This window comes from Podarcis bocagei, assembly GCF_964188305.1.
Source record: "Podarcis bocagei genome assembly, chromosome: 17".
NCBI classification, from domain to species: Eukaryota; Metazoa; Chordata; class Lepidosauria; order Squamata; family Lacertidae; genus Podarcis; species Podarcis bocagei.
This window is the reverse complement of record NC_138143.1, coordinates 11,660,809-11,688,782: the sequence shown is the minus strand read 5'-3', so window position 1 is coordinate 11,688,782 and position 27,974 is coordinate 11,660,809. Positions and strand designations below refer to the sequence as shown.

At 45.9% G+C, this 27,974-nt stretch overlaps 2 pseudogenes across 4 annotated transcripts in view; one reads left to right on the top strand and one right to left on the bottom strand.

The window, feature by feature from the left end:
• Positions 1-27,974, top strand: part of LOC308576751 (beta-1,3-galactosyltransferase 1 pseudogene) — a 154,385-nt pseudogene that overhangs the window by 95,493 nt on the left and 30,918 nt on the right. The window lies entirely within an intron of this gene.
• Positions 65-27,974, bottom strand: LOC308576826 (beta-1,3-galactosyltransferase 2 pseudogene; annotated as a pseudogene). Of its 3 annotated transcripts, none has more exons than XR_014013452.1 (2): positions 27,382-27,974; positions 65-3,685 (listed from the first exon to the last, which is right to left on the bottom strand). The product of XR_014013452.1 is annotated as a beta-1,3-galactosyltransferase 2 pseudogene (transcript). The 3 variants fall into 3 exon arrangements; XR_014013453.1 differs by lacking the exon at positions 27,382-27,974 and adding an exon at positions 6,613-6,654; XR_014013454.1 differs by lacking the exon at positions 27,382-27,974 and adding an exon at positions 3,809-3,958 and having other exon boundaries at positions 65-3,748.

Genomic DNA, 27,974 nt, shown 5'->3' with positions numbered 1-27,974 from the left:
TTGCCCTATTCACTCCAAAACAGATGGCTAAAACAGATGGCTCATAAAAAAAGAGATATAGATATATAAATAAATCAGTTTAATAAAATCATAATAAAACAAAAGACATAGTTTATATGAATTAAATAGGGAACAACGGAGTTTTTCCTACACAGGCATTTAAATCTCTGGCCAAAATTATAAGACAAGTGAAAAAGGCATTCAGTCAAAAAAAACAAGTCTGTTCTTGGGATCCCCAGCGTAGCTCCAAGGGCACTACAAGGCCGATTAAGTCCCCCCTGCCCCTACCAATTTTTAACAACGAACTAGGGTCTTTTGGCTTAGGGGAGGGTTGGCTGATACATGCTGCCTGCTTTTTAATGTTTTTTATTTGTTTTGCCGGATGTAGGTGTTTTAGGGTTGGGGGAGGTTCTGGGCATTCCCAGTTTTACTTCTGTGAAGTGGGTTCAGTGGAGCATGAAATTTTTTTGGACTTGTATAATGATACTTCAGTTACTTTTTCTGAATCCTATTCCCTGGTTTAGGATTCACCTTTTCCTTCCTTTTCATCCTTATCTCCCTCTTCCCTCCTTGTTCATTCCCCTTGAATGAGTGCAATCCAAACTCCTCAGAGCCCTTCTACAAGTTCCTAGATGCGTTTCAAATGCATGGGTCAGACTAGAAACAGGGATGATGAAAGTCGAAGCTCATATTAGTCTAACATTGATATATAAGTGGCTAACTCTGAAACTGCTCCCCCAAGGAATAGCCCCATTGATTCTGAGCGACCAGTTTCAGTCTGGCTGAAGTTTAAGCAGTCTTAAACACTCTTCAGAAACTGGGCTCCTCAAACCCTCATAACTATTGGCCTGGGCCAAGCTAGATCCGTGGTTAGGCAAAGAATCATGGACATAGAGAGACAACAGGACTGTACAAGGGTCCCCAATTATAAAATCATAGAAAACGGGAGATACGTAACCACTCCAGCAACATATCTCCATTGCATAACATCCAGAAACGCAAGAAGGGCTTTCACTCTTGCTAGAAGCTCGGCCATGCCCTCACCTGTTCCGGAAGGCTCCTATAGAAGAGTCCCATATGCACAGAGACTTTGCGCCTGCCCATTAGGGGAAATAGGAAGCCCCGAACATATATTTTTTAGATATCCTTTTTATGCTGAGATTCGTAGAGACACCATTGACCTTTTGCTGAAGAGGCTCGCCGATCTTTCAGACAAGTCTAAACTTAATGCTCCCCTCTTAGGCAAAGATCACAAGATGACCTGGCCGGTAGCCAGATTCTGCGCTCAGATCTGTAGGCACAGATCATCCCCTAGAATAATATAGCTTACAAGGGAAAAGCTAGAGCCGCCCTTTGGGGTGCCTCAGGGTCAATTTTTATGGTAGCCCAAATCTCCGTTGTACATATGTATGTATATATCTCAATTTTAACTCATGAGCTATTGCTGCAATCTGCTCTGATTGTATATTTTATCTTTATGAATGCTGTTTTTATTGTTTTTATTTATTATAAATTATCTATCTATCTATCTATCAACATCTCATCCTTCAAAGAGAACAGGGGATGGTTGTGTTAACGTCTTTATGGTGATTCATGTATAAATAATGCTGCGTTGTGTGTTGGGAGAAGCTTTCTGAAAACACAGTGTGTGTGTGTGTGTGTGTGTGTGTGTGTGTGTGTGTGTGTGTATTTATATATATGAAAAAGCAACAGAAGATGGCAAATAAGTCTTTTGCACAACTGGCAACAACCTAAAGAGGTAGATGCTATGTGGAGTATAGCTTCCTACTGTGAAGGAAACTTCTACTGATCTGCTTTAAATTATTCTGAAGATGACCGGCCTGCATTTCAATATGTTGGAGCAGGTGAACTCGGCATTGGGTTTTGCAGACACAAAAATTGTTGAGCTTTTTTTGGGTTGCCATTTTTCAAGAGGTAAACATGCAGGACATGTATATATATTTTAAAACCCACCAAAATCCCGAACAATTGCTTTTAAATGTAAAATTCCCCCTGGATGGGCATGTAGGACCCCCAAAAGAGGATATTTCCGAGAATTCCTGGATGTATGGCAATCCTACGTAGTGCCAATCCTAAGCATGGCCTGAGGGTTGCTCTCTTCCAGTAGGTGAGGTGGTGGCTGTGAAGATCTCAAAACTCTGAGGTTGTCAATTTGGCACATTAGTAGCGCAGTGGTCAGTTCAGAGCAGACCAAACAAGCTGCTATGGGCAGCTGCAGAGATTCTACGGGGAGGAGAGCAGTGTGAATGGCAACGAACCACACGGCACGATGAGCATGTTATGTGGGACCAGCTCGCTTCTGAGGGCATAAATACCAATTTCGACAAGCACAGAATCTCCCTTCTTCTCTGAGCCATCCTTCCCTTTCCTCATTGCAATTTGTTGGCATGGATTTGTCCATTGTACAGGAACATGCCCGCATGTTGCCAGCCCTCGACGCCAACTTCTCCACAAGAGGCTGTGTGTCTGTTCACCTCCCTCCATTTTAACGCTTGCAAGTCTGGTTCTGGTCCCGAAAGCCAGGCCAAATCTGCAGCAGCTCCTCTGGCCCGTAGTGATGCACCACCACCACCTTGGAGAACTTACACTTCTCATACTTGACTCTGTACACGTTGAAGAGACCCCCGGGGCTGTTTGTCACGCTGATGCCCAGCTCATATAGGCAGATTCCCATGAAGACATCTTCATTGTTAATGACCCTGATGGTCTTTGCTACCTGGTAGATCTTCTTGGCCAGATCCCCAGAGAACACATACCCTGGGCCTGCGCAGAAGGGCGGGTAGGTCTCATTGGGGTACACCTCCTGTGGCACATACCACTTGTAGGCCTTTTCATGCACTGGCTTTGAATTCCTGTAGATGTGACCTGTCATATAGTTCTTCTTGGGTGGCAGGTGAGGCTGCAGCAGATGGGACACCATGTAGTTCACATTGAGAAAGATGTCACTGTCTGCCTTCACCACGTAGGTGGCATTGGGGCAGAACTTGCTTATCCACTCCATGCCCATCAAAGTCTTCAGGGTAAGGTTGTTGTAGGTATCCAGGAAGTCCTGCTGAAGAATGTCTTTGTGGATGGAACTCTCCTCTTCCAAAAGGGCCTGGAGCGGGTATCCAAATTTTGGGTGGACACCTGTCAGAAAGAGACGAAGAATGGAAACCCCAGGCACTGAGCTCTCGTTGCCCCACGTCTGCCGGATGGCCTGCCTCGTGGCAAAATCCTGGGGCTCAGTTATCACCAGCAGGATCAAGAAAGGGCTCCTCTCCCAGCATTTCTTTGGCTCATTGAGAAGGAACTTATAATCAGTGGAATAGTCAACCTCCAAGGGATGCCGCCTGGCCACTGGTGGTGGTGGGGAAATCAGACCAGAGGGCTTGGTCTCCTTTGTCCTCTCCAGTGCAGATTCCCATTCAAATCTTATGGCACTTTTACGATTGTATGCCGAATCTGGGCTGCCCTTGACCTTGATGTCGTGTGGTGAGAAAAGCTTCTCAAGAGACTCCCATCTGTTCTTTGCAACAAGTAGGAAAAGGAAAATAGAGCAGAAGAGGACCACAGTGGGCAAATTCTGCAGCTTGGTCATGAGCATCTTCCTGGTACCTTCACCTGCAGACTATGTGGGTGGGGGAGAGATCCTGGCCAGTTCTGTCCCGTTTCCAAAGACAACCTGAAAAGGAGAAGCCCAGTGAAAGGAAGATGAATTCTGTTCTCTCTCTCTCTCTCTCTCTCTCTCTCTCTCTCTCTCTCTCTCTGTGTGTGTGTGTGTGTGTGTGTCTGTGTGTGTTTGCACGCACACAAGGGGAGCTTTGGGGATCAGGGTGGGCGCCTGGAGAATCAGTCTGCCAACTGCCAACACACTCAAACCCTGCTCATAACACCTGCCTTCTTGCCCTTGCAATCTGTTTCTGGAAGGAAAATATGCACTCTCATGGATTGGCATTATTCACTCAACCCATCTATTTACAGTAACTGGATACAGTAAGTGTTAAACTATAAGCCAGACCAGCTTCCTGATGAGGTAATCACCTGGGTGATGAGCCATTAAAGGAAAAGAAAGGGAAGGGGCTCTGTCTGAGACAGCAAATGGGTGGGGCCCCTCAATTAGCCTCCCCCAGCTAGAAAGTCAAAGTCAAAGTTTGGGGGACTGTGGTGTGAACTAGAGGAAAAGCTGCAGGCTGGAAAGGCACAGAGGCAGAGCATGATGTTTGATTTCTGCTTGGATCCACAAGCTGTGGCTACGGGAGAAACAATAACTTATTGAGGTGATTATGCTCCGGCCCTCTCAATCATAGGCTCAGGTTGTATATATGTATGTGTCAATTAACCATATAAAGACCACACCGTCTCCACTGTGCCTCACTTCCAAAAGGAAACACAAACTCTGGGTAAAGTGCCCAGCTGGGTGTGTGCCAGGGTGTCTGGTAAGCTGAAGACCTTGCACTGATGGAACAATTGGCATTGTGCTACATGGAATTCCTCCCTGTATTTCCAAATTAGGCCAAATAATAATAATAATAATAATAATAATAATAATAATAATAATAATAATTATTATTATTATTATTATTATTATTATTATTATTATTATTATTATTATTATTATTATTATTATTCCTCTACAATCGTTATCTTGACATACATATTCTGGGTGGGAACAGGACACTCTTAATTCTACTTGCACTGGTGTAGTGATTAGGTGGGATTGCTATGAGGAATTATAACAAATATAGAGTAAGCCATCTGTGTCAGCAATGAAAGCATTGCATTGACTGGGTTTAAACTATTTTGATATGATTCTTGATCAATCTACACCTCTGCATCCCTGTTCCATTTCTCTCTCTTCACAAGTCACGTACACACTTAGGCAGGCAGGCGTCCTGGGTCCTCAAAGATAATGGGCAGTTTCGTTGATGTAGCTTTCTTATATATTAATCTTAGGATGTTAATCTTAGGGCCAGGAAACAGGTTTCACATTAAGGTGATAATGGTCACTGTCCTCCTGGCCATCCTTCTTATCATGTGTACTGATTGTTATGACCTCCGGGGTTGCTGAATACGCTCCTTTGTTGTTTTCATTCCTTTACTCCAAAGTATGCATGCCTAACTAGTGTTTATAGTTTAACTTTGTCCCCACTTGGAGTTTGTTTAAATGCTCAGAGGAAATCTGATTGGTTCTTATGAGCACTGTGTAAAGGATTCTTTTGCTAATAAAATGGCCTGGTGAGGGGTGTGGGGTACGCACTTCCTCCGAGAGCCTTGCTGGTCAAAGCCCTGTGTCTTATTTTAATCAGGGTCCAGTCCTTTCCTTTGGCCTCAGAACACAACACACTGGCAAAGCCTGAAAGTGTATTAGCATAGTGGTTCTACCAGCCAGTCCCTGTGTTGGTGGCTCAAAGGGGTGGAGGTGGAGACATGGTGGAGTTGGCGCAGAGCTCAGTCATGAAGTTACGCTTGCTCAGAGCTTTCTCCCTCCCCCTGCCTTGCTGGCATAAAGCTAGAAAAGGTCGGGTACCTGTTAGAACATTCTCTTTAAAATCAATGGGCTGCTCTCCTCTCCATCTCAGGACAGGAGTCCAAATAGTAATAGTGCAATCAATCCCCACCACTTTCCCTTTTCTTTTTGGTTAATATCCACCCTGAAGAGAAGAATTCTGATGAATTTAGAAGCTTGCTCATTACTTTCAATCCATATTAATAAAGGAGCTTTGCTGCTGTCGCTCTTTGGGTTTTATCTTGTGGGCCGCCATGGACCAATAGGTGTGTCTGTATTGCTTTCAGATTCACAGTGATTAATATGTTCCCTTCTCTAGTTCTGTTATTCATGTTATTTGTTTAAAAGGTTGGTTTATTTGCAGCTCAGTAAACTGGAGACTCTCCTCTTGCTTCAAGAACTTGTTAACCCTATTGTTAAATATAGTTTTTGATAAACTAGTTATAGGTCTTAATTACTTGCGAGCATTTTGCTGAGATCCTTTGCTGCCCTTGCCCTTCTCCAGACTTCAGTCTTGGCTCCAGTACCGATTGAGCTGACTTGCCTTTTCTGCTTCTGCACCAGAAGAAGCAACAGCTTTCTGCTGAACATGGAGAAATGCTCCAGGCACACCTCTGCTTTCTTTCGGGTGGTTGCATGTCTTTTTTCTTTCTTTTTTGCAATTTTGCCAAAAGGCTCAACAAACAACTTCCCCTCAACAAAAACTCAACAACGTTTCCCTCCCCCAAAAATTCAACAACTGCCCCCCCCCAAGCCACTTCAGCAACTTTTGTGTCCTGATTTTCACTGTTTGAAATATGGCAACCTTAGACTAGGTCTCCTCCAGAGACAGTATAAAAACACAAGGGGCTGCCATATGAGAGACAGAGGGCTCAGCCCCCAGCCCACTCACCCGCATATATCTCCTTGTCACCTTTGGTGACCAAGCAAATGGTTAAATAAATACAAGCCTGCTCTATGAAACACCTTTGCCACCATCAATTTCAAAGGAAATCTCATTCAGTGCTCCAGGTATTTGTTCTCTCCCTCCTTGAGGGCCTTTCTACCCCTCTCCCATTCTCTTCTCTCAGGTGCTTTTTGCGGCATCTCAGGTGAGCACTTACCTGCCCGAGGTGCTGTTCACTCAAGGTTGCCACCTGCCTTTGTCAGCTGCAATTTACCTTTCCCCAGGGAGGGTGTGGCACAAAAGGAAGGGACAACGCCTACGTCATGCAGCTAACACAGAGGGGAGGGAGGAGGGACTCTGCTTCCAGGAGAGTCTTTTTTCCAGGACCATTGAAGCACCTGGAAGGACTCACCACCTGCATGCCAATCCCATGCTGAATCTCACACACACACCAGAAAAGAAGAACATGCCCCTCAGAACCCAAAGCCAAACACAAGAACAAGATGAAAGGGATAAATTTATTTTATACAAATGTATTTTATATAAATGATTATTTTATATAAATTATATACATGTGCCAATGGGTGTTATCATAATGCATATCCTCCATCATTTCTCCAAATAGGGATGCCCTGTTCATTTATTTATTTATTTATTTACCATCATCATTATTATTACTATTACTATTACTATTCTATTTATACCCTGATCTGGGTGGTTTCCAACTAATAATAATAATAATAATAATAATAATAATAATAATAATAATAATAATGATAATGATAATAAACATTAAACACAAAATATATGTGTGGATGAAATTTACTTTGGAAGAGAAGTTAACTAATGAACAATTAGGATTAAAAGACTGCACCCAGCTTCCGTTTATGCCAATCTCAAGTTTTTTTAAAATAATGATCTTGACCTGAACTCTAGTTGAACTTGGACATAGCACACAGTGAGATTGAACTAGACTTAAAATGGAGGTTAAACCTGAGAAGATTATAAGGTTAAGAGTAGTTTAACTTTTCCTTCTGGGGAAAAAGACTGGACTGACTCTCTGGAAACTATCTCACTTCTGTGAAAGAGTTTCAGGATCTATTTGACTGTTGAAGACGTTCAACTTAATGTGTGGCAACTATGGAATAGTGGGTAGACATGGCAGACTACACAGCGATTTCTCCAAAGCAGCTCTTTATTTTGTAAGATGGACAGAACTGAACAGCAAACAGCTCAGCCGGCCTGCTTTTATAGGCAGCCAGCTGTCAACATTGTAGCTACAGCAACCCAGGGTTTCCCGCCTAAAATAACTGACGTGGACCTGAGTGAAAAATATCTACAGTATCCCCCTGCTGGCCCAGGGTGAGAACTTCAGTACATAACACCCCTCCCCACCGAGATAGGGCGTTAGTTATAATCGTAATGGTTTCCTTATATACAGCACTACACGTAATGGTTCAATTAGGCACAAAAGCATATCGGTTACATTTCCTATACTTAGACCAACAGTGATACATGTCCAACAACATAGTCCTTTAAATAAGTTGGGCGCTTGGAAACTCTGCCAGACCGCCGGGGACTGGTAGCCAAGTCCGGGGGGCCACACAATTCTTGCTGAGGCTGTGGTGCAACCCTAGGTGGCGTTGAGACCAAATCCCCTGGATTCGCTGCTGTGGGTGGAGCCTCTGCAAGTGGAGTGGTCTGAGTCTGTGGTAAGAGTCTGGCAGACCCTTCTTTAGTGACTGTTAGTCTTTGTGCCTTGTCCATATTAGTGGAGACCACGCCATTCATGTCTCCCATGATTATCATATTATAATCCAGATAGTCCGTCAAAGTTTCATGAAGTCCCTTAAAGAAGTCAGATTTGCCTTCATTTGGTGCATAAATTCCAACAACTAAAAGTTTTTCTCCTTGTACTTGTATCTCCACAGCCAGATATCTCCCTTGTTCATCTTTAAATATCATTTTTGGAGCCCATTTCTCCTTCACATATATTACCACTCCCCTCTTCTTAACTTTGTCTGATGAGACAAATTCTTGTCCTAACCTTTTATTTGTGAGTAATCTCCTGTGGGCTCTAGTTATGTGAGTTTCTTGTAAACATATCAAATCCAATTGTTCTCTGTTCAAAATATGAAATACTTGTCTTCTCTTCAAAGGCCCATTCAGTCCATTACAATTCCAACTAAGGAATTGCAGAGCCATCTTGTTATTTTCTTAAGGCTCCTCCAACAGCTCCAAGTTGTTGCTCTTCTTCTGACGGTGGTGGTTTTTGTCCAAACGAGAGATTCAGGATATCCAGTGCTCTCCTCTGTTCTGCAAGTACGTCCACAGTCCCCTTCTGTAGGTCCTCCTGATATCTTGCCAGAAATTTGTCTTTATCTTGAATTGTCTTTATTTTCACTTTCTTTGCCTTGTAGTCGAATGACAGTCCTTGTGGGAATTCCCACCTGAAGCGGATCTGATTTTTCTTTAACAAAAGCACCAAATCCTTGTAGAAGTTTCTTAAGTCCAAGATATATTTTGGTATATCTTTAAAGATCTGTACTGCTGAATTTCCAATTTGGAGGGCTTTTCCAAAGTGTAGTCCTAAAATTTTATCTCTTTCCTCCTTAGATCTGAGTGTGGTCAAACAATCTCTTGGTGTCTTTCTATCTTGCTTTTTGCCGAGTCTAAAGGCAGTTGTGATTTTGAAATCGTCTTCCTCCAGGTCCCAGCAATCCGCAAACTCCCGTGTCAAATATTCCACAAGGTTGTCACTTTCATTCTCCGGAATCAGTCTTAATTTTAAGTTTCTCTCTTTCCTCTGTAACTCCCACAAGGCCAAGGTTGCATCATGCTCATAGACCTTCTTGGCAAGTGGCTCTAATTTCTCCTGCGTCTCTCCAGCTGTGGCTTTGGCCTCTTCGGCAATTTGACGCGTGGTAGCATTTTCCTCGACCAATTTATTTATAGATTCTGTATTCTGGTTTAATCTTGTTGATATTTCTGTTAATTTTTGTGTGTTCTCTGAAGTCTGTTTTGTCAAAGACTCCAGAGTCTGGTTTATCTTAAGCAAAGCTTCTGTCACAGCTTCCATAGAAACGGCTGCTCCTTTGTCCTGTCCTGTTGTTCCAGCTAGTCCGGCTGTTACGCCTAAGATCGAACCTCTTCTCTTTGCTTGTTGCAGCTGCAGCTGTTGCTGTTGTTGTTGCTTGGTCTTGGCTCTTGTAGTTATCTCTTCTTGTGGCCCACTCATGTCAAGGTCAATTCCCACGGGATTTATTCTCCCTTGGAAAATTCCACTGTCTTAGGCCGTGCTGGACTTCACTTTATCCTCTAGAGGGAGCAAATCAAAATGGCCATAGAAGGAAATTTCAAAATACATGAACAAAGGAGACCATCCAAGATGTAGAAAGAAAGGAGATTAACCCAGTCAAAATCAATGTTACTAAAGTCTTATAGCTTCCAATTGCCACAGTTGCCCAGTATACTGTTTATACTGTTTCTTCTTAAAATGTACAAAAGTCAGGCACTGTGGAAACTTTGTATCAAGGTGTCACTTCACAGGGAAAAGTCAGCTCAATGTACTAAGAAGGCAGACCGTTTCAGACTTTCAAGTAGATGAGATAGCAGAGGTTTTTTCCTTCAAATAAGTCATGCAGTTAATGGTCAAATTCGCCTCCCCTCTGCCCTGCTTGCTAGAGGGGAGATCAAAGGTTTAAATGTCCGGTTTAGCTGATCAAAGGACGAATTTAAACGGATGCAGGTTTAGAGCTCCGTTGCTTTCACTTTCATGCGGTCGGGGGGAGGCAGACTTCCTTTGTTTAAATCTCCCCCGTTTTTAGCCCAATTTTTAAAATTAAGAAAAGTCCCGGTTATTTTTCAGTTCTTACTCACGGGGAATCAGTCCGAATTTCTTTTCAGGAAGGAATCGGCGCTCTCCGCTTATGGCGACGCGGCTTCACTTCGCAGGCTGGGTAGCGACTCTCAGCACCGCGCTCACTCCCGATGTCGATCCGTAGCCTTTAAAAAGGCTCTTTCACGGTACCGGGGGGCGCGAAGGTGCCCACCGAGTCTCCTTGTTCTCAGGCTTCAGCGCCTGGGATTTTAGGGGTCCCCCGCTTGCCGTAGCGGGTAAGACCCGAACTTGCGAAGCAGTCCTTCTCCGGAGCTCGGAGGTAGGACCGCCATTAAGCGCTGGCACCGACCGGAAGAAGGGAGACTCCCCAAGACTTTTTTCGAAATGACAGAAAACATGGACTTGATAGACATTTGGAGAACAAGGAACCCTCTGGAGAGAGAGGGAACCTTCTTCTCCCAAGCAATGATGACCTGGACCAGAATTGACCAAATCTGGGTTACTAGTGGATTGGCTCCAAAGATTAAGAAAGTGGAAATCTGCCCAAAAACTTGCTCCGACCATAACGCCGTGAAGATGGAGATGAAACTCACAATAACCGGTCAATTTAGATGGAGAATGAATGACACCCTCTTTCGAGATAAGGAGATTCTCACGAAGGCCCAAAAGACTTTAAAAGACTATTTTGAAATAAATTTGAGGACTGACGTGGAGAAAAGAGTGATCTGGGACGCAAGTAAAGCTGTTATGAGAGGATTTTTGATTCAACAAAATTCAATAAAGAGGAAAAAACAAAATGAGAAAAAAGAGAAGATCTTGGAAATGATAAAGGAAGGAGAGAGGAAACTAAGAACAAAACCAAAGTCTCAGGACATTTTAAGAGAGATTAAGTTATATCAAACTCAATATATGGAATTGATGAACCAAGAGATTGAATGGAAGATAAAGCAAATGAAACAAAAGACTTTTGAATCAGCAAATAAATGCGGTAAACTTTTGGCATGGCAATTGAAGAAAAGGCAGAAACTAAATACAGTTACAAGCCTAGAGGTTGATGGAAAGAGTATATCTAAACCTAATGAAATTAGAAATTGCTTTCTAAGTTACTTCAAAAAACTTTACACCCAAGGCCCGCAAAATGAAGAAGATATAGACAAATTCCTTGGAAGATATGGATTACAAAATATCTCTCAGCAAAGTAAGATGGACTTGAACCAGAGAATCTCAGAACAAGAGATAGAGGCTGCCATTCAGAATATGCAATTGGGCAAATCTCCGGGACCAGATGGACTGACTTCTAGATACTACAAATCGTTGAAGGAATGGTTGATTCAACCATTAAGAGAAGTTTGTAATGAGATCCTTGAAGGAAAAAGGGCACCTGAATCGTGGAAAGAGGCATATATCTCACTCATACCAAAGTCAGAGACTGAAAAGACCCAACTCAAGAACTACCGCCCGATATCACTCCTTAATGTGGATTACAAAATTTTTGCAGACATTTTGGCAAAAAGATTTAAAAGAGTTTTGATGGAGAAGATTCATAAAGACCAAGCAGGCTTTCTCCCTAAAAGACACCTAGCGGACAATGTAAGGAATGTAATAGACATTTTGGAAAAGCTGGAGGTGAATATAAACACTAAAGCAGTATTGATCTTTGTGGACGCGGAGAAAGCCTTTGATAATATCTCTTGGAGTTTTATGAGGAAGAATCTTCATGGGATGGGGGTAGGCCAGGGTTTTGAGAATGGTATGGCTGCAATATATTCCGAACAAAAAGCTAAGCTGATTGTAAATAATGTTGTGACTGAGGAACTTAAGATAGAAAAAGGAACTCGGCAGGGGTGCCCAATTTCCCCATTACTTTTCATTTCGGTTCTGGAGGTGTTGCTGAATATGATAAGAAATGACCAGCAGGTCAAAGGTGTGCAGGTCGGAGCTAAACACTACAAGTTAAGAGCGTATGCAGATGACCTAGTATTGACTTTGCAAGAGCCAAACACTAGTACGAAAAGGGTTTTAGAAATAATTCAACAATTTGGCCAGGTGGCTGGATTTAAGTTGAATAAGCAAAAAACTAAAGTCTTAGGGAAAAACCTAACAGACATGGAAAAGGAGAAATTTCAGGAGGAAACAGGTTTGACAGTGGTTAAGAAAGTCAAATACCTAGGGGTTTATTTAACACCTAAGAATGTTAATTTGTATAAGGACAATTATGAAAAATGTTGGTCAGAGATTAAAAAAGATCTAGAAATATGGTCAAATCTGAAACTGTCAATGTTAGGCCGAATTGCAGTAATTAAAATGAATGTATTGCCTAGAATGTTATTTTTGTTTCAGACCTTGCAGATTCTTGATAAGATGGAATGTTTTAAGAGGTGGCACAAAGACATTTCGAAATTTGTCTGGCAGGGCAAAAAGCCCCGAATTAAATTCAAAATACTGACTGACGCTAAAGAAAGAGGGGGTTTTGCCCTGCCGGACCTAAAATTGTACTATGAGGCAGCAGCGTTTTGCTGGCTGAAAGAATGGATGCTCCTCGAGAATACAGACATCTTGGATCTGGAAGGCTTCAATAATGCTTTTGGTTGGCATGCATATCTTTGGTATGACAAGGTTAACAGTACCTTTAAAAATCACATTGTTAGAAAAGCATTATTTAATGTCTGGATAAGATACAAAGACTTATTGGAAAATAAAACCCCTAGATGGGTGTCACCAGTGGAGGCTAAAGCAGTGAAGAAACTCAATATGGAGGTCGGATGGCCGAAGTATTGGGAAATTTTAGAACAGGATGGAGACAAGGTTAAACTACAAAGTCAGGAGAAATTGAAGCACAAAGTAGAAAATTGGTTTCAATATCGCCAAATAATGGAAATTTTTAAACAGGACAGGAAAATCGGTTTCCAAGTGGAGAAATCAAAACTAGAGACCGAATTGCTAGAACCCAATACTAAGAATTTATCTAGAATGTATAACTTGCTGTTGAAATGGAACACACAGGATGAAACAGTTAAATCTGCTATGATTAAGTGGGCGCAGGATGTTGGACACAACATTATGTCAGATGACTGGGAATGGTTATGGAACACCGGTATCAAATTTACGGCATGTAATGCCTTAAAGGAAAACATTATGAAAATGGTATACAGGTGGTACATGACCCCAGTCAAGCTGGCAAAAATCTATCATTTGCCCGATAATAAATGTTGGAAATGTAAAGAGACTGAAGGTACTTTTTACCACCTTTGGTGGACATGCCCGAAGATAAAGGCCTTCTGGGAAATGATCTATAATGAAATGAAAAAGGTACTTAAATGTACATTTTCTAAAAAACCAGAGGCCTTTCTCTTGGGCATTGTCGGCCAATTGGTGACAAAGAAAGATAGAAATTTCTTTATGTATGCCACAACAGCAGCAAGAATACTCATCGCAAAGTATTGGAAGACACAAGATTTACCTACTCTGGAAGAATGGCAGATGAAAGTGATGGACTATATGACACTGGCTGAGATGACAGGCAGAATCCGTGACCAACGTAAAGAGATGGTGGAAGAAGAATGGAAAAAATTTAAGAGCTATCTTAAGGACTACTATAAACTCAACGAATGTTAAAATGTTGTGGTTGCTAGAAGTAACAGGGTACAGGGATACAAGGTTAGATAATAAAGGAGGACTAAGATGACAGAGATTAGAAAGTAACAACTGGGAGTTGCTAGTTCAAATATGGACACTGGGATGCAGAGAGGGGGGGTATGGGGAAGTCCAAGAAAAGAGGTTTATGAAAATATCTTTGAAAGCATTTTGTATGTTTGTTTTGTTTTGTGTTTGTTTGTTTTTTTAAAAAAATGCTGTAAAACCAATAAAAATTTATTAAAAAAAAAAAGAGTCTGGCAGACCCTCTGAAGAAGCTTGGTTCGGCTCCACGCTGGCAGTTTGCGAGGGAGGTGTAGGTGGAGCCTCGCCATCTGTAAGTGTCTCTTCTGGAGCCACAAACGCAGTTGGGGGCACCACGGTAGTGTCCAAGTCCCCAACCCTGCACCTAAGCTGGTCTATATGCCGGCGCCACAAGCGTCCGTCTTCGAGTGCCACCTGGTACGAGCGAGGTCCAGTGACTCCCACTACTGTGGCTGGCACCCAAGGAATGTCCCCCACATAGTTCTGGGAAAAGACCTGGTTTCCTGGAACAAATGACCATGGCGCGTTGGCACAGCCTGGGGGTTCGGCCACGGCAAAGTCCGGGTGCAGCCGGTCAAGCGGTGACATGAGGCGGCGGCCCATAAGCAGTTCAGCAGGACTCCGCCCTGTGGCCGCATGAGGGGTGATGTGTTGCACGAACAAGTATTCGGCGACCCGCTCGTGCCAGTCTCCCTGGTCCAGGCGCGCCAGTGCCTTTTTTGCTGAGCGCACCCCGCTTATCTCCGCTTGCCCGTTGCTGGATGGATGAAATGGTGCTGTTAGGGCATCGCGAATACCCAGTCCCAAAAGATACCCCTCAAAAGTGCCTGACGTGAACTGCGGTCGCTGGGGGAAAAGATGGCGCCGGGTCAAGTTTCATCTGAGTCTCTGCCGCGTGAGTTGGAGCACTTAAGATCAAATTACCCTGATAAAAAGGCTCACCCTTTGAAAATATCTACCAGCTCTTATCAGTAAAGGACTCCGGGAGCTGTCGGGTGGACTTTTAAATCATTAAATCATTTTAAATCATTAGCCGGCCTGTGAGGGTGAAGGTGAAGACGCGGACTTTCATATGAACAGGCACGGTAGAAACTCAGAATCGTTTTAACCCTCTGATTTTGAAGAGAGGAAGGGGACGAGGAGTTTGTCCTTAAATAACAAACGTACTGACAAATTTAAATACAACCTTAACCCTCAATTAGGTAATCAATCCTTGACTTTAACACCAAGGAAAGTGAGCCTAACCATACAAAATGGAGACCCAAGATGGAGAACTCTGGGCGGTGTTAAGGAACTCCTAAAGGTGCTTCTAAATATGGAGGCAACACAAATTGAGCTTTGTGCAGTCCTCCCCCTTGTCCATCACTATAAATCCCAGAGAGTCCTGCTTGCGTTCCAATCTACAAAAATTCCCACCATCATATTACGAAGGAAAGCATTTTTGTTTCGCTGTGGGATAACTCCAACGCGAGCCTTTATAGACCCTACGCCTAAACCCTTACTGTTGGAGGCAATAACCAAAGAGGGCTCAAAATCTGCTAAACCCGATCCACCAGTGGACACCGGAGTGGGTGTTCTACCCCAGGAGAAAAGTTAAGTGGCCTCCACTCCTCTAGCAAAGAATTATAACCATCCGGAAAGTGGCCTGACACCACCAGAAGAGATCGAACTGATTGCCTCCTTTGCAGATTTACCAGTGGTGGAACAAAAAGAAATTATTAATAGGCTGGAATCGCTTAAAACCCAACTTATTAGGAAGCTCAGCACCGGAATACCCACGTACAGCGAACATGACATCCTAGAAGAACCTGATCATATGGATCTCGAAATATCTAATGCTAAACGTATGTCGGTAAGGGTGGATAAGATACAATCCCAAGAAGTAATTACCAGTCCTTCCCTGCAACCAGAACAACCCTCAGTGCTCTTAATAGATTTACATGACCGTCCCGTGATAAATATACCTGAAGAAAGCAGCACACAACAGGAAAAATCCCCTTCTACACATTCATCGATGCCAGACCTGGAACCATCTTATAGCACTGACCAATCAAGAGAAGAGGTGCCTTTGCCAACCTTCCCAAATAGACCACTCGCCCAGCCTTATCCCTCATTGCGGAGTATTATGGATTCAACAGCAAGACCAGTGATGGAACTGATTGAAGATCCAACAGGCCACATAAATCAAGTAGCCCAAAAGACCAGTAGCAGGCTACAGAGAGACCAAACCTCAGACGAGAAAGCTGGTCCAAACCGGGTGGCCCACCAAACTCTTTTGGAAAAGGGGTCCTCCCCTGCTCAGGGGCCTACTCCTAGTAGATCGAGTGGCCAAGTTCAACAGTCAGATAACCTTGTAAATCCTCCCACTCAGTTTTTACGAGAGATTTTTCATCAGAGGAAGATAACTGATTTCTTTACTGGCTCCCCTCTTCCCGTATTAAAGTTGAGCCATCCTTCCGAATGACAGCCAATTGGAGGAACGAGGAAACCCCAGCTTTCAATATTAAGTTGGAACATTGCTGGATGGAAAAGTAAAAAATTAGATCCAGAATTTCAAAAATATATTAATTCCTTTCTTATTATACTATTACAAGAAACTTGGGTGGAGGAGGAAATTGAGTTAAATGGCTTTGAGTTTATATGTCTGCCTGCTAGTCCGTCAACGAATGGTGGCCGCCCCAAAGGTGGCCTTGCAATTGGTATCTCCCTTAAACTTCGGGCCAAACTTTCACTAGTGCATGTATTACTGCCTTATGCTATTACCGGACTGATCTCTGGTGGAAACTTCTCTTTACTGGTTACAAATGTCTATTTCCCACCGGGAGGGTTAGCAGCTGATCTTACTTCTAAATGGGATTCCCTAGAGGATTTTTTACTTTCCTGTTATCTTAAATATCCTAACGTCCCCTCCATTACTGAGGGCGATTTTAACGCTCGGATAGCCTCAAATCGGGAGGCTCTTATAAAGTCTAAATGGTGGGTCGACCCCGGCGCTCAAACCTATGATCTAGTATATATCCCCACTAGAATATCAAAGGATGTAAAAGTTAATAAGGCGGGAGTGATGCTTTATCAGATGACTTTACGCCTTAATTTAATTATATTAAATGGCAGGTGTCCTCCAGATATACCAGGAGAGTTCACCCACCTGGGGTTAAAATCAAACAGTGTTCTCGATTATGTATTGGTTTCCCGGGATCTTTTTTTGAATGTCATCTCTTTTAAAATTGATAATGCCCAGTTTAGTGATCATCTTCCCCTGACAACCAAGTTATGTGTTGACTGGCAGTTGCTCGAGCGCTCCCACCCAATCCCGGTGATTGTAGAGTCGTCCACTAAAATAAAGGGGACTAGATGGTCCCCTGCCCTCGCCCATAGATATATGGATTTTATCCGAGAAAAGTTTTCTGGCGAGCTGCCGGACGTAGGAATAGTCCCGCGTGATCCTATTACTTGTATGAATTTTTTTTCTTGCCTGATAGAAGTTTTAACCTGCTTTTTTACTTCTCCAACCTATGGAGTTAAAAACGATTATTTTAAATTTGGCGCCCCTTGGTTTAACTCTGCTTGTAAACTAGCCAGACTTCATCTACATACAATATATAATGATTACAAACTTTCCGGCGCTCCGACCTTACCTCCATCTTATTCCCTGGCTAAAAAAGCATACAAACAGGCCCAGAAATCGGCCAAACGGGAATGGCATTTAAATCGCTGGCAGACTATAATTTCTGCCTCAAAATCTCATAACTCCCGGAAATTTTAGTCCTTAATAAAGGGAAGAAACACGAAATATCCCTTAACGGTGATCCCGGCTCCTACATGGGAGCAGTTCCTGAGAAAATATTTCTCAGTGGCAGAAGCTCCGGACACTCACTGGAGACCTTCAAATCCCCTTCCCATCTGGCCCAATACTGACCCTGCTGAAATCCTAGAATTGATAGCTGAGCTGAAAACTGGTAAGGCCCCTGGGCCAGATTTGGTCCCTGTTGAGGCTATAAAGCCACATTCTGCATGGTGGGCAGGGATTTTAGCTAAAACGTTTGATGCAATAAATGCCACGGGCTTAATACCAGGACGTGGAAGGAGGCCATTATAATTCCTATCTACAAAAAAAGGCCCTCCTGGTGACCCAGGGAATTACCGGAATATCAGTCTGCTATCGTCCATTGGGAAAATATATGCCCGTTTTTTGCTGGCAAGGTTGATGAAGTGGTCAGTTGAGGCTGACCTGATTGGGCATGAGCAAGGTGGATTTAGATTAAACCGATCCACAACAGACCAGGCAATTATTCTTTTTCACTTAGCCCGGAAATACTCGACACCTCGACGGGGCCAACTTTGCGCAGCTTTCATAGATTTGAAAGCTGCGTTTGATAGTATTCTGAGGAAATTACTATGGGATAAACTTGCCTGCTGGGGAATAGATAGAAGGCTCCTGTGGCTTATCTCCCAACTTCATGCCGGGTCCGTGGCCAGGGTGAGATTATCCCCTGCTGGAGACCTAACTAACCCAGTGCCAGTAAATAAGGGTGTTCGCCAGGGTTGTATTTTAGCGCCACTTCTTTTTAACCTATTTATTAGTGATATGAGGAACCCATTAGTCGACTCACAAAAATTTATCCACACCCCTCGTATAGCAGATTATCGTTGTCCTTTACTTCTCTACACAGATGATGCGGTACTACTCTCTTACTCCAGAGTGGGTTTAAGGAGGGCACTAAAGATTTTTGCGACATATTGCCATTCTAATCATCTGTCTATCAACCACACCAAGTCTAAAGTATTGATATTCTCAAGGAGTCGAAAACTTTATTCATGGAAATTGGAGGGCACGAAAATCGAACAAGTACATACATTTAAATATTTAGGTATTTACTTTCAATATAATTTAGGGTGGAAAGCGCACGTTGAATACCTTCAAAACAAGGCAAAAGCCCTAACACACTCTCTCCTCCATTTTTTCTACTCTGAGGGGGCCTTATTCATCCCTGCGGCCTTGAAGGTGTATAGCATCAAAGTGATGGCCACAATGGCCTATGCTGCACCTTTATGGGCTGCCTTTGCAAACCTCTCACCTTTAGAGTCGCTTCAAAGCCAATTCTTACGCCGAATTCTAAAATTACCAACATGCATAAGTAATGCGGCTATTCGTTTAGAAATGAAGATCACTTCAGTGGAGTTAGTTCTATGGAGGAGAGTTTTGATTTATTGGATATCCCTATGGCACAAACTCCCGAACCACTATCTCATTCAATGCATGTGGCAGGATGATTTCACAAATTTGTGGTCAGGAAAAATCCATGCCAAATTGCTGTCCTATGAGATCTCGCCCACTGAATTGCTCAAACTGGATCTAAATGTGGCAAAAAGGTGTATAAATCAAAGGCTGGATGATGCGGAGCTATACCAAAATTTCCTAGCTGCTGGTGGAGTCTGCTCGCCGTTAAATTTCGGCATAATCCCTATCTACCGTGCTCCGTCCTACTTAACATCGCTTATGACCGCGTCTCACCGATATGCCTTCATTAGAGCTAGGTTCAATGTTTTTCCAACAAATGTCCTGAGACATAGATTCACTAAGGGCCAAGTCCCTTCAATGTGTGCTTGTGATATGAAAACATCTGAATCTCTACAGCATGTCATGTTTATCTGCCCTATGTACAGTTCAGTTAGTGCTAGTATACTAAACTCCATAATTCAGCCTATGGCTGACAACCCAGTAGACCTACAGCTTGCCTGGGTTCTTCAAGATGTGGATCCTTATATTACCCTACAGGTTGCTAAATTCCTAACAGCCGTCCTCTCGTATAAGAGACGGAATGGAATGTTAGCCGATTATTGATAGTTATAAGAATTTTCTATAATGACATCAGATATTGATTTTAGCGTAGTGCCGAAATCTTAATCTTAAATTTTTCTTTTGATTTGCTAATATCTGTCCTTGTGAGCTGTGAATTGTGTTATATTATTGGTGGCTTGTACGAGTCCACTGTTTTATTTGTTTTATTTGTTTTGTTGTGTTGTGTTGTGCTTCATGATGGGCGTAAAGCCGAATAAACATTTTCGTTCGAACTGCGGTCCGTTGTCGGAGACAAGGACATCAGGACACCCATGCGTCGCAAACAGGCCTCGCAGCACCTGGATGACGGCCTCGGGAGTGGTGGAGGGCATCAGGGCCACCTCCAGCCATTTGGAATAGGCATCCACCAATACCATAAAGGTCCGGCCATGAAAGGGGCCAGCCAGATCGATGCGCACCCTCGACCAGGGTGTCTTTGGCGTCTCCCAGGTGTGTCCCTTAGCTGCCGGTGGTGCAGGCCTCGATTCTTGGCACGCTTGACAGGCGGACACCCAGGCAGTGATGGCATCGTCCATGTTAGGCCACCAGACGTAACACCGAGCCAACGCCTTCATTTTGACGATTCCCAGGTGGCCAACGTGCAGAGCCTCCAGGACGCGTTGATGGAGTCTTTGGGGAATCACGACGCGGTCTCCCCACAGCAGACAGCCGCGATGAGCCGAGAGTTCATGTTGTCTGGTTGCGAACGGTTGGAACTCCGATGCAAAAGGCCCTTGTGGCCACACCCTCCACACCCAGTTGAGCACACGGCTGGTGGTGTGATCCTGGGCAGATGCGGAGGCCACAGTGGCAGCCGATACAGGTGCTGCTGGAAGATCCTCAATCAGGAGGAGCGATGAAGCTGGAGCCGGGTCTTCCACAAACGCTGGAAGAGGGCAACGGCTGAGGGCGTCGGCATGGCCCATCGATTTCCCCGGGCGATGGACAAGCCGGTAGTGGTAGGCAGCCAGGAAAACAGTCCATCGCAGCATGCGCGGTGAGAGGACCGGTGGAGTTGGACGATCACCAGCGAGGAGGCCCAGGAGCGGCTTGTGGTCAGTGATGAGGTCAAAAGTCCTGCCATAGAGGTATTCATGGAACCTCTTCACTCCAGCCACAAGTGCCAGTGCCTCCTTGTCGAGCTGGCTGTAATTCTGTTCTGTCGGAGATAGCGTCCTGGAAAAGTAGGCGAGTGGTGCTTCTCTTCCGTCTGGAAAAGGGTGACTAAGGACAGCGCCGATGCCAAAAGGTGAGGCGTCACAGGCAAGGACCAGCGGCCTGGCTTCACTGTACTGTACCAGCACACTGTCCGATGAAAGGAGAGCCTTGACCGCGTTGAAGGCCGCCGTCTCCCGATGACCCCAGGACCAAGGCATCTTTGTGCTGAGGAGTCGGTGAAGAGGCTCAGCCACCGTGGCTTTGTGGGGCAGGAACATGTTATAAAAGTTCAGTAGCCCCAGGAACGCCTGCAACTCCGTCTTGTTCTTTGGGATGGGGGCCTGCTGGATAGCGCGGATCTTGGATGTGGTCGGGTGAAGGCCGAAGGCATCGATAAGATAGCCCAGGAACTCTACCTGTGGAACGGCGATCTGGCACTTCTCCCTCTTTACCTTGAGCCCGGCCTCTTGGAACCTGGTCAGTACGGCACGGAGGCGCTCAAACAGCTGCTGGTGTGAGTCTGCGGACACCAAGACGTCATCAAAAAATGGTACCACGCCCGGAAGCCCTTGCAGGAGACGCTCCATAAGGCTTTGGAAGATGCCAGGAGCCACACTCACCCCAAACTGCAACCGATGGCAACGGAATGCCCCTCGGTGGGTGACGATCGTCTGGGCTTCAGCAGTGGCATCATCGACGGGCAGTTGTTGATAGGCTTGGGCGAAGACCTTACCCTCACCCAGGGAATGCAGCAGGTGTTGGACAACAGGAACCGGATAAGCGTGCTGCTGAAGTGCCTTGTTGATCGTGCACTTGTAGTCAGCGCAGGTTCTCACCAACCCGTCTGGCTTGACAGGCGTGACGATGGGGGTTTCCCACTTGGCGTGGTCAACCGGCTCCAAAACTCCTTGGGCGATCAGCTTGTCCAGTTGTTCATCCACCTTAGCCTTGAGAGCAAAGGGAACCCGGCGTGGCTTTAGCTTGATGGGGGCAACTTGTGGATCAAGGCTAAAGGAGATGGGTGTACCTGTATATTGCCCCAAAGTGCCATCAAAAACCTTGGCAATGTTTTTGACCAGACCCTCAGTCTCTGCGTTAGAGATGCAGTTGATGCCGGTGACTTCCAGGCCGAGGGCATCAAACCAGTCTAGCCCTAGGAGGCTTGGCCGCTGACCTTCTACCACCACCAGTCGGAGCAGGCCCAAAAAATCCTTGAAGGCGATCCGGAACCGGCCAACGCCTACCACGGGAATGTCGTTTCCCTGGTAGTCTCTCAGGTGTACGCGGTGAGAGTCAAGTTGCCTTTTGGACACTCTGGGTACCAGTCTTTTGATGGTGCTCCAAGACACGATGGACAGGACAGACCCGGTGTCGATCTCCATGTCACATGGAGCTCCTTCAATGAGCACCGTGACGTTCAGCTTGCATCGCGTAGGCGAGTCGGTTTGGCCAATCGTGGTTCCAGACGGGCAGCGGCAGTTGGTGAGAGCGAAACAGCTTTCCTTGGCAGACTGGAGTGAAGACTTGGACTTGCGAGTCGGTGAAGGGGGGGTGTCAGACGGAGCCGATCGGCAGACCTTAGCGATGTGGCCCCTTCTGGAACACTTCCTACAGGTGGCGTCTCTGAATCGACACTTGGCACGGGAATGGTTGCCTCCGCAGCCGGCACATTCTGGTTGGCTCTTGGACTTCTGTTGGAACTTCCTGCGCTCCCGCTTTGTCTGGTGCACGTCATCGCCTTCACTGGAGGATGCCTCATCACTGCTGGCCTCTTCATGATGCACTGGAACTGGCTTCCTAGCAAGACGCGGGCTGCTGGACTTGCGGATCTCCTGGGCGGAGCGTTCAGCAGCTTCTGAGGCCACAGCCTCCTCAATGGCTTTCTGTAGCGTGAGGTCTGGCTTGGCAAGGAGACGCCGTTGCAGATGGATGTCCCGGACCCCGCAGACGATTCGATCCATCAGGGCATCGTCTAAGTCTCGGAACTCGCAATGCATTGCAGCCTGTCGCAGGGCGGTGGTGTAGTTGTTGATTGACTCCCCCTCTGCCTGGTTCCGGTGGTAGAACGCATGGCGGGCAGGAATCTTGGACGGCTTTGGTGCGTAGTGGTTGCGGAGCTTCTCTTGGATCGTGTCCCACGATGTTGCCTGGACTGCTTCAGGCACAACCAATGCTCGGGCCGTCTCAAACACCTCAGGCCTACAGAGGCTGAGGAATAGGCCCCGCTTATGCTCCTGTGATACTTGCGTACATAACAGTATTTATAAAAAATGAACTTCAAATGTCCTTGAATTGGTCCGTGGGAGGGTTACCTGCCTTGGTTGGGTCCCATGAAGCGCTTCAGATAAGTTGGGATTAAACAGAGAGAGGGGGGGGGTCTGGGACAATGGACTTGGAAGAAGGTGCCCCCTGACAGGGACTGGGGGCAGGACTTTGATCTGTTTGCTGGGGCTGTGGATGGACTGGGCCAGGATGTAGAAAGATGGAGAGGACCCCCAGCAGCCCCTCCAAGTGTCCTTATTTTCCAGGGACAGTCCCAGATTTACAGAAGCCGTCTCAGTTTTTTATTTGATCCAGCAATGTCGTGCTTTTCCTTAGGACGTCCCTATCTTCATCGAAGAAATATTGGAGGGTATGGAGTTATGCGACCCCCGAGCCAAGGAGATAAATAACTACAGTAGTACCTCGGGTTACATACGCTTCAGGTTACAGACTCTGCTTACCCAGAAATAGTACCTCGTGTTAAGAACTTTGCTTCAGGATGAGAACAGAAATCACGCAGCAGCAGTGCAAGGCCCCATTAGCTAAAGTGGTGCTTCAGGTTAAGAACAGTTTCAGGTTAAGTACGGACCTCGGGAACCAATGAAGTACTTAACCTGAGGTACCGCTGTATACAGTACAACCTTTAGAAGACATTGGAAGGCAGCCCAGTATGGGGAAGTTTTTAAATGTTTGTTTTACAGTGGTGCCTCGCAAGACGAAATTAATTCGTTCCGCAAGTCTCTTCATCTTGCGAGTTTTTCGTCTTGCGATGCACGGTTTCCCATAGGAATGCATTGAAAATCAATTAATGCGTTCCTAGGGAAACCGCCTTCAGACCAGGTCCGGGGACAGTCTGTCCCCGGACCTCTTCTGAAGGCTGGGGGGGGGACAAGGGCTTTTCTTCCCACCCCCAGCATTTTAAAAAACCCCGGGACAGCGGAGGACTTCTCCGCTGTCCGGGCGATCTTAAAATGCTGGCGGGCAGCATTTTAAAATCGCCCCGGGACAGCGGAGGACTTCTCCGCTGTCCGGGGCGATTTAAAAGCCCCTGGGAAGGCAGGCAGGGGGGACAAAGACTTTCGCCCCCCGCCCGCCTTCAGAAGGTGTTCCCGCCCCCCCGCCCCGCTTCGGAGCAGCGTTCCGAAGCGGGGCGGCTGGGGCAGGTGTTCCCGCCCCCCCGTCCCGCTTCGGAGCAGCGTTCCGAAGCGGGGCGGCTGGGGCAGGTGTTCCCGCCCCCCCGCCCCGCTTCGGAGCAGCGTTCCGAAGCCGGGCGGTGGGGGCAGGTGTTCCCTCCCCCCCGCCCCGCTTCGGAGCAGCGTTCCGAAGCGGGGCGGCTGGGGCAGGTGTCCCCCCCCCGCCCCGCTTCGGAGCAGCGTTCCGAAGCCGGGCGGTGGGGGCAGGTGTTCCCTCCCCCCCGCCCCGCTTCGGAGCAGCGTTCCGAAGCGGGGCGGCTGGGGCAGGTGTTCCCGCCCCCCCGCCCCGCTTCGGAGCAGCGTTCCGAAGCTGGGCGGTGGGGGCAGGTGGGGAGAAGCGATCTCCCCGCAGCCCCTTGCTTCAAAAGAGGTCCGGGGGCAGCGGGAAGCGCTTCCCGCTGTCCCCGGACCTGGGGCTGCGGGGAGAAGATCGCTTCTCCCCTCCGCCCCTTGCTTCAAAAGAGAAGACCCGCTGTCCCCGGGGCAAGCTTCGTTTTGCGAAGCAAGCCCATAGGGAAATTCGTCTTGCAAGGCAACTCGAAAACGAAAAAACCTTTCGTTTTGCGAGTTTTTCGTCTCGCGAGGCGTTCGTCTTGCGGGGTACCACTGTATTATGTTTTTATATATGCTGGAAGCTGCCCAGAGTGGCTGGGACAACCCAGTCAGATGGGCAGAGTATAAATAATAAAATGATTACAGTCATACCTCGGGTTAAATATGCTTCGAGTTGAGCGCGTTCGAGTTGTGCTCCTCGGCAACCCGGAAGTAATGGAGCGCGTTACTTCCGGGCTTCGTCGCTTGCGCATGCGCAGACGCTCAAAATGATGTCACGTGCATGCGCAGAAGCAGCGAAAAGCAACGCGCGCGTGCACAGACATGCTGTCGCTAGTTACATTTACCTCTAGATGCGAACGGGGCTCCGGAACGGATCCCCTTCGTATCTAGAGGTACCACTTTATTATGGAATAGGATGTCACGTCTCTATTTTCAACGGAGAAATCTTGGAGGGTGTGCTAGTGAGAAAGCAGATTTGATCCTGGTATTGTTTCTTGATGTGACTGCAGAGATTGTTTCGGGACTGGGGTGCAAGTTTAGAGCTTCTGACCCACAACCAGAGGGGAGGCCACAGCAAAACAGATGATGTCCAGGAAGATTACCGTATTTTTCGCTCTATAAGACACACCAGACCACAAGACGCACCTAGTTTTTGGAGGAGGAAAACAAGAAAAAAAATATTCTGAATCTCAGAAGCCAGAACAGCAAGAGAGATCGCTGCGCAGTGAAAGCATCAATCCCTCTTGCTGTTCTGGCTTCTGGGATAGCTGAACAGCCTGCATTCGCTCCATAAGACGCACACACATTTCCCCTTACTTTTTAGGAGGGAAAAAGTGAGTCTTATAGAGCAAAAAATACGGTAATTTACTAGGACCCAAAACAAGCCTCTAAATCAGCATGCCTCTACAACACCCACCATCCCTAGCTAGCAGGACCAGTGGCCAGGGATTCATGGGAGTTGTAGTCCAAAAACAGCTGGAGACCCACGCTTTCTCTATGCTATGCATAATTTTTATAAACTGGTGGAAGCAGCAGGTCTACAGCTTGAGGGTACTTCTGAATTGGACCCTTTCATTCAGGAGCAATCACAATTGGTATAACATGGAATAAAAAGGAAGAAACCTTGCAAGAATTGACATCTTCACTGTGGTGATGCATCCAAGGCCTGAGAGATTTAGATTCCCCCTACTTTTCATTTTCTGTTTGCCCTGCCAGAGCAAGAGAACAAAATTTATTTTCCTTACAGTTACATGTTCTCAAATACTTCAGTTATCAAAGGGAAACATTGAAGCTAGCTAAGGTGCAAATCAGATTTTGCTTCATTAGTCTAATTCTCCCCAAACTTCAGGCATCATTTCCTCTGGGTTAGACAATAAAAGCACAATTTCATGTGAAAACAAAGTGATCATCTGGACTTTAACCTTTTATATCAACACTCCAAAAGTTTACATTGTGTTTTATTGGTGCTGTTAAGGGTTCAATGGAAAGAATAACCGCCCGACTCGCCCGCCTCCCTCCCACGGCACACCAGGCAACGTCTGGGAAACACCGGTTGGGAAACACTGATTTAATTTTTATACCGCTTTATATTTTTAATAAAAATCTCAAAGTGGTTTACAGCATATTAAATCAATAAAACAACAGCTGGGCGATGTTCCTCCGGCCTCATGAAGAGCCTCTTCAGTGGGGCTGGTGAGTGTGGGCCTCACCCCCTAGGCCAAGTAGAAAGGGCCTTGCAGGGAGTGACCTTCACGCCTCACAGCTGGGAAATTTTCCTCCGGCCACATGAAGGCAGCCCTCTTTAGAAAACTCTTTAATGACGGATGTTTTAATATACAGTGGGACCTCAGGTTAAGTACTTAATTCGTTCTGGAGGTTTGTACTTAACCTGAAACTGTTCTTAACCTGAAGCACCACTTTAGCCAATGGGGCCTCCTGCTGCTGCCGCGCCGCTGGAGCACGATTTCTGTTCTCATCCTGAAGCAAAGTTCTTAACCCGAGGTAATATTTCTGGGTTAGCGTAGTCTGTAACCTGAAGCGTATGTAACCCAAGGTACCACTGTATTTTTAACCTTCTGTTGGAAGCCGCTTAGAGTGGCTGGGGAAACCCAGCCAGATGGGCGGTGTAGAAATAATAATAATAATAATTACTATTACTATTACTATTACTATTACTAGCCTCTTTAGTATGGCTGGTGAGTATGGGCCCTGCCCCCTAGGCCAGGTGGAAAGGACCTTGTAGGGAGTGGCCTTCATGCCTCACAGCCGGGCGATATTCCTCCAGCATCATGAAGGCAGCCCTCTTTAACGAACTTTTTAATGACAGATGTTTTAATGTATTTTTAACCTTCTGTTGGAAGCCACTCAGAGTGGCTGGGGAAACCCAACCAGATGGGCGGGGTAGATAGATAGATAGATAGATAGATAGATAGATAGATAGATAGATAGATAATTCACCTCTTCAGTAGGACTGATGAGTGTGGGCCTCACCCCCTAGGCCAGGTGGAAAGGGCCTTGTGGAGAGCAGCCTTCATGCCTCACAGCCGGGCGATGTTCCTCCGGCCTCACGAGGAGCCTCTTCAGTAGAACAGAGCAACAGCAGCTCACCCCTTCATGTGCATTCAAACTACCAACCTTCTGACTGGCAAGTCCAAGAGGCTCAGTGGTTTAGACAACAGCGCAATGCACGTTCCTTTTCTAGACCTGATAGGAACCATCAGCCAGGATTGCCAGGCAAATGCCTTCTGTTGTCTCTATCCCAGAGAAGGTGCCTGCCTCACTTGTTCCTGCAACGTCCCAAAGATGGCTGTGGCATAGCTTCTCCCTGAAATACCCATGTGGACATCCATGAGCATGTCTGTCACTGCACTTTTGTTTGAAGTGCTGCAACTCAGCAACCTAAACAGAGGAAGATGGAAACATTTTCTGGATTCCCTGTTTAGCATCATTATTTGCTGCTGAAGATGTTGCACGAAGCTTCTCACACATTGTGACAGACTCGAAAGCTCCTTGAGGAAAAGAAACATTGGCAGTAATGGAAGAAAAGTAAA